Raw genomic sequence first — 7,128 nt, 5'->3', positions numbered from 1 at the left:
CAGGCAGCAGCTACTGAGACTGTAGCCACTCTGCTGCCTGGGGCATGAAATCTGTGAAAGTAGACATCATATTTCATTGATTTCATCTCCCCTAAAACCGCTGAATCAGGGCCTGGCATAGAGGAGGCAACAGAGTACTTACTGTGTTCCTGTTTGTTGAATGAATAACAAGAAAAATATTCTCTTCTATCCCCTACTTGTTAGCCCTAGTCAATTTTTTTTTTTTTTTTTTTTTTTTTTTTTTTTTTTTTTGAGACGGAGTTTCGCACTTATTACCCAGGCTGAAGTGCAATGGCGCGATCTCGGCTCACCGCAACCTCTGCCTCCTGGGTTCAGGCAATTTGCCTGCCTCAGCCTCCTGAGTAGCTGGGATTACAGGCACATGCCACCATGCCCAGCTAATTTTTTTGTATTTTTAGTAGAGACGGGGTTTCATCATGTTGACCAGGATGGTCTCGATCTCTCGACCTCGTGATCCACCCGCCTCGGCCTCCCAAAGTGCTGCGATTACAGGCTTGAGCCACCGCACCCGGCCAGTCAGTTTTTTTTTATTCCTTTTCCTTTGAGGTGGGGCCTCGCTATGTTACCCAAGCTAGTTCCATACTCCTGGGCTTAAGCCATCCTCCCATCTCAGCCTCCCAAAGTGCTGGGATTACAGGTGTGCACCACCACAACTGTTGTAGTCAATTTCAACTCAGCATGTAGATTTGGTGTTCAGGCTCTGGGCTCAGATTCTGGGTTCAAATCCTAAACCTCTTATTACCTGTGTGATCTTGATTGAGCAAGTTACTTAATATATCTGAATCTTTGTTTCCCTATCTTTAAAATAGGAATATTTGAGCCAGCAATGGTATGTTGAAAAATAAAAAGGCCAGGTATGGTGGCTCATGCCTGTAATCCCAGCACTTTAGGAGGCCAAGGTGGGCAGATCACTTGAGGTCAGGAGTTTGAGACCAGCCTGGCCAATGTAGTGAAACCCCATCTCTACTAAAAATACAGAAATTAGCCAGGCATGGTGGTGCACATCTGTAATCCCAGCTACTCAGGAGGCTGAGGCAGGAGAATCGCTTGAATCTGGGAGGTTGCAGTGAGCCATCAGGCCACTGCACTCCAGCCTGGGTGACAGAAACTCCATCTCAAAAAAAATAAAGAAAGAAAAATAAATACAATAGGGATAAGAGTTATTTTTACCACACAAGGTTGTTGGGAGGTTGAAACTGTAGATCATGTTGGGTTCAGTGGCTCATGTCTAATCTGAGCACTTTAGGAGACCAAGGCAGATGGATCACTTGAGGTCAGGAGCTCCAGACCAGCCTGGCTTAACATGGTGAAACCCCACCTCTACTAAAAATCCAAAAAAAATTAGCTGGGTGTTGTGGCACATGCTTGTAATCTCAGCTACTCGGGAGGCTGAGGCAGGAGAATTGCTTGAACCCGGGAGACAAAAGTTGCAATGACCCTAGATCACACCATTGCACTCCAGTGCCTGGGCAACAAAAGCAAAACTCTATGTCAAAAAAGACACACACACACACACACATACACACACACACACACACACACACACAGAGAGAGAGAGAGAGAGAGAGAGACCCGGGTGCAGTAGGTGCAGTAGTGGCTCACGCCTATGATCCCAGCACTTCAGGAGGCTGAGACAGGCAGATCATGAGGTCAAGAGATCAAGACCATCCTGGCCAACATAGTGAAACCCCATCTCTACTAAAAATACAAAAAAAAAAAAAAAAGGCTGGGAGCGGTGGCTCACGCCTGTAATCCCAGCACTTTGGGAGGCCGAGGCAGGTGGATCACGAGGTCGAGAGATTGAGACCATCCTGGTCAACATGGTGAAACCCCGTCTCTACTAAAAATACAAAAAATTAGCTGGGCATGGTGGCACATGCCTGTAATCTCAGCTACTCAGGAGGCTGAGGCAGGAGAATTGCCTGAACCCAGGAGGCGGAGGTTGTGGTGAGCCGAGATCGCGCCATTGCACTCCAGCCTGGGTAACAAGAGCGAAACTCCATCTCAAAAAAAAAAATTAGCCAGGCCTGATGGCAGGTACCTATAATCACAGCTAATTGGGAGGCTGAGGCAGGAGAATTACTTGAATGCAGGAGGTGGAGGTTTCGGTGAGCTGAGATGGTGCCACTGCACTCCAGCCTGGGTGACAGAGTGAAACTCCATCTCAAAAAACAAACAAAAAAAAGATTTAAGAGGCCGGGCGCGGTGGCTCAAGCTTGTAATCCCAGCACTTTGGGAGGCCGAGGCGGGTGGATCACGAGGTCGAGAGATCGAGACCATCCTGGTCAACATGGTGAAACCCCGTCTCTACTAAAAATACAAAAAATTAGCTGGGCGTGGTGGCGCGTGCCTGTAATCCCAGCTACTCAGGAGGCTGAGACAGGAGAATTGCCTGAACCCAGGAGGCGGAGGTTGCGATGAGCCGAGATCGCGCCATTGCACTCCAGCCTGGGTAACAAGAGTGAAACTCTGTCTCAAAAAAAAAAAAAAAAAAAAGATTTAAAAAAAGAAACTACATCACAAATTATATCACAATGTAAGTTAGTGTTCAAGAAATGGTACCAGTTATCATCACCCTCCCAGTTCTTTCAGCTGGGGGGTCTTCCCATCACTTTAACTCGGTGCATTTTGAACTTTGTACTTGTTTCCATATACAACACAAACCCTTTACTATCTTTTCTGGTCCTTAGAGCAGCCCCAGGAGGAAAGGAAGGTAATAACCTGAGCTCCACTTGACAGAGGACACTGAAACTCATGTGAGGGCTTTTTCCAAGACCACACAGTTAGTGGCCAGGCTGGGATCAGAACCCAGATGTCCTCACTCCAGTCCCTGTGCTGTGTCAGAGTCCAGGACAATCTTGTCTTGTTGCTTCTTAGGCCAGTCAGGTGCTGGAATGGAAGCAGCCAGGGCTGGTGGGCTACAGGGGAGAAGCTGAGAACCCTGCAGATGCTCCAGTCCAGATGTGGGAAGCGAGGAGTGGAGGTTACTGCTGGTCATTCACCCCCTGCCCCATTCCCAGTTTCCTGCTCATGGGCTCTTCCTGTTTTGCTATGAACTCCAGTTCCCATGGGGCCCACATTAAAGCATTTGAGGACAGGGGGCCAGGGCAGGCAGCCAAAGGGACCAAAACAGATGAACAGGGCACCAGGGAAGAGAACAGAGGAAACAGGGAAAGAGTGAACAGTGGGTGTGGGGTGGGACAGGAGCCAGATGAGAAAAAGATGAAGGCTGAGGCAGAAGAGGAGCCTGGTGAAAGGCGGGGGGAAGCACAGGGTAGGACAGGGGAACAGGCAGGGGCCGGGGAGCAGTGTGAGAAGCAGCAGGCTGGGTGGTGTTGCAAAATCTGCCCATGTATTCATTTTCACATTTCAGAAAAGCCCCTGTGACACCCCCATCTCAGACTTCTGCCTCCAGCTTTTGCTGTTGTTCCCCCTCATCACAAGGTCATCCCCTCCCAAGGACCCCACCCTGGTCTGGGTATCTCTGAGTCACAAGCACCAGGCTCTCCTTTCCTCTCGCTTGTGTTCCCTCTTTGATTTTCACAAGGCCCCAGCTGTCCTGGAAAAGCAGAAACCAGGGACTGTAGTCCCTCAGAGGCTGGCACTATTCTGTCCCAGCACCCACATCACCAGTCCAGCTCCCTCCTCTACCTCCCAGAAGCTCCAGCCCAGCAGGGCAGTCAGAGATGTCCCTGAGATGCCTGGTTTCAAGAAATTCAGGACTCAATGGGCTGGGGCCTGGTGCCCTATCATCCGAGAGCTGGGAGAAGCCTCCTTCATCCACTTTGTTCTTCAACTCACTCTCCTGACACCTAGTCTCCCCACAGGTGGCTTCGCAGGATCCAGGGCCATATATGAGTCCCATCTGGAGGTGGGGGGTGGGGGCAGGCTAGGGCCAACTGCTGAAAAAGTAGGTCAAGGCACCAAATCCCCCAAGCCAGGGAGTTGGCCTCAGCCTTATCTCCTATTTAGGAGGAATTATAAACAGGACTTCAACTGCCAGAGCTGTCCTATCAGGTTACAGCTCAGAAACCCCAACCTTCATCCCCACAAAGAGGGAAAAGGAGGATAAGATGGGAGAAGACCAAAACCTGTTGGCAGTATTTCCACGGAGTTTCTGGAGATCAACCACTGAGACTTGCTTCAAGCCAGGGCAAGCGGTCAGGTGATCAGCAGCTGGAATCAGGTTCCCACTTTGCCAGCCCCAGCCCTGTGGCACAGTCCCAACAGCCAGCAGTTGTTAGGTCCAGAGCCCCCCAGTCCTGTGAGCCTCTTCTGTGTTTCCCTGGCTCCTGTAAGAAGCCATGTCCCTGAGAACACACTTGGGGATCTACCAAGTCATATATCTGGCCCCCCAGAACCTCCACAGGTTTCTTCTTGCAGCAAGGGGAAACTTGAAGCAGAAACAGGAGTATTCACCAGCCACGGTCACAGATACTATATGGCTAACCCCCCTGAAAGCACTCATTCCCATGAAGCAGGCCACAGGGTAAGGTTTGCAGGGATGGACAAGGGCAACTGCTTCTTGTTCCCTCCTTTACCATTCTGGAAGGGTGGAAAGTGTGGGGATCATCTCACAGACTTACTTGCGTATCTACTCAAGTGACTTCTGCCCAACCTTCCAATCACAAGAAAGGATAATCCAGAATTCTGGATTCCCAGACTTGAGTTCAGAGATGTTATCAAAGTAGAAAGGAAAAAGGAAACAGTTATTTCATCCCTACCACATATGTTTATCTTTACATGTATTATTTCATTTATTCTCACAGTAAACTCTAGGAGATAGTTACTAACAAGGGGCAAATATCAAATCTGAATACAGGTATAAGACTGGGTGTGGTGGCTCACACTTGTAATCCCAGCACTTTGGAAGGCTAAGGAGAGCAGATCACTTCAGTCCAGGAGTTTGAGACTAGCCTAGGCAACGTGGCAAAACCCCATCTTTACCAAAAAAAAAAAAAAAAAATTAGCCAGGTGTGATGGCATCTGCCTGTAGTCCCAGCTACTTGGGGGGCTGAGGTGGGAGGATTATTGGAGCTCAGGAGGTCGAGGCTGCAGGAAGCCATGATTGCACCACTGCACTTAGCCTGGGCGACAGAGGGAAGACTGTCTCAAAAAAAGAAGAATACAATTATAGCTGATTCAGAAGTTCGAGCTCAAGCTCAAACAAACAAAAATCACAAACCTTCCAATTACATAAATCTGCCTCTTCAGATGCCTCTTTTTATGGTCTCAAAAACAAGAGGAAGAGGAAGAATAAGAAGATGACAAGTATAGCTGATTCAAAAGTTCAAGCTCAAGCTCAAACAAGCAAAAACCACAAACACACTCCGTTTTATAAAACTGCCTCTTCAAATGGGAAAAAAATGGCTAATGTACCTAGATTTAGATTTACTTCCGCCAACACAGGGTAAGGTAGTGGTTTCTGTACTCACCTTCAGAGATTCTGATTTATTTGATTTGGGATAGGCCCACGTATCCATCTATCTCACCATCTACTTTTTTTTTTTTTTTTTTTTTCCATCTGTAGTTAGGAACCAAAGTGTAAGGACCATAGAATCAGGCAGAAAATGCAAAGGCTCGGGGGAAGCAAGTGAAGAAACTGGGGCTCAGCTCCAGGCCCTACTATCTATTTGTAATCAATCCCCACCCTTCCTGGAATAGTTTCTCCATATAAAAACTGAAATCACATCTGCTTCATCAATTGCTCCTACATGGGATTCTTGCAGGCACAAAGAATATAGACATATTTGAGCAAGTGGGAAGAAATGCAAAAGCTGGATTTGAGAGATGGCTAAAATTTGGTAAGCCAGAGTTACACTCTGAAAGTACAATGTTCTGGCTAGTTTGCAAGGAGAGAGGTTCATTAAAACAAAACACTCAAACCCCCTCCCCCCAAGTAATATGCAGTATTTTGCCAATCAGCCAGGACCCATTTATTTTATTTATTTATTTTTGAGACAGAGTCTCACTCTGTCACTTAGGCTGGAGTGAAGTGGCACAATCTCAGCTCACTGCAACCTCTGCCTCCTGGGTTCAAGCGATTCTCCTGTCTCAGCCTCCCAAGTAGCTGGGATTACAGGCGTGCATCACCATGCCTGGCTAATTTTTTATTTATTTATTTATTTATTTATTTATTTATTTTTTTGAGACGGAGTTTCGGTCTTGTTACCCAGGCTGGAGTGCAATGGCGCGATCTCGGCTCACCGCAACCTCCGCCTCCTGGGTTCAGGCAATTCTCCTGCCTCAGCCTCCTGAGTAGCTGGGATTATAGGCACGCACCACCATGCCCAGCTAGTTTTTTGTATTTTTAGTAGAGACGGGGTTGCACCATGTTGAGCAGGTTGGTCTCGATCTCTTGACCTCGTGATCCACCCGCCTCGGCCTCCCAAAGTGCTGGGATTACAGGCTTGAGCCACCGCGCCCGGCTGATCTTTTTTTTTTTTTGAGACGGAGTTTCGCTCTTGTTACCCAGGCGGGAGTGCAATGGCGCGATCTTGGCTCACCGCAACCTCCGCCTCCTGGGTTCAGGCAATTCTCCTGCCTCAGCCTCCTGAGTAGCTGGGATTACAGGCACGCGCCACCATGCCCAGCTAATTTTTTGTATTTTTAGTAGAGACGGGGTTTCACCATGTTGACCAGGATGGTCTCGATCTCTTGACCTCGTGATCCACCTGCCTCGGCCTCCCAAAGTGCTGGGATTACAGGCTTGAGCTAAAGACACTGTCTTGCTCTTTCACTCAGACTGGAGTGCAGTTGCACCGTCATGGCTAACTGCAGCCTTGATCTCCCAGGCTTAAGGTGATTGATCTTCCCACCTCAGCCTCCCAAGGAGTTAGGTGCATGCCACCACACCTAGCTAATTTTTACACTTTTTTTTTTTGGTAGAGACAAGATCTTCCTATGCTGCTCAGGCTGATCTTGAACTCCTGGGCTCAAGCAATCTTCCCACCCTGGCCTCCCAAATTACTGGGAATACAGACGTAAGCCACCACACCAAGCCTAATCAGTTTTTTGCTGTTATTGTTGTTCTGAGACGGAGTCTTGCTCTGCCGCACAGGCTGGAGGGCAGTGGCCTGATCTCGGCTCACTGCAACCTCTGCCTCC

Source organism: Saimiri boliviensis, chromosome 6 (genome assembly GCF_048565385.1).
Source record: "Saimiri boliviensis isolate mSaiBol1 chromosome 6, mSaiBol1.pri, whole genome shotgun sequence".
Classification (NCBI taxonomy): domain Eukaryota; kingdom Metazoa; phylum Chordata; class Mammalia; order Primates; family Cebidae; genus Saimiri; species Saimiri boliviensis.
The sequence above is the reverse complement of the archived record's forward strand: the minus strand, read 5'-3'. Positions refer to the sequence as shown.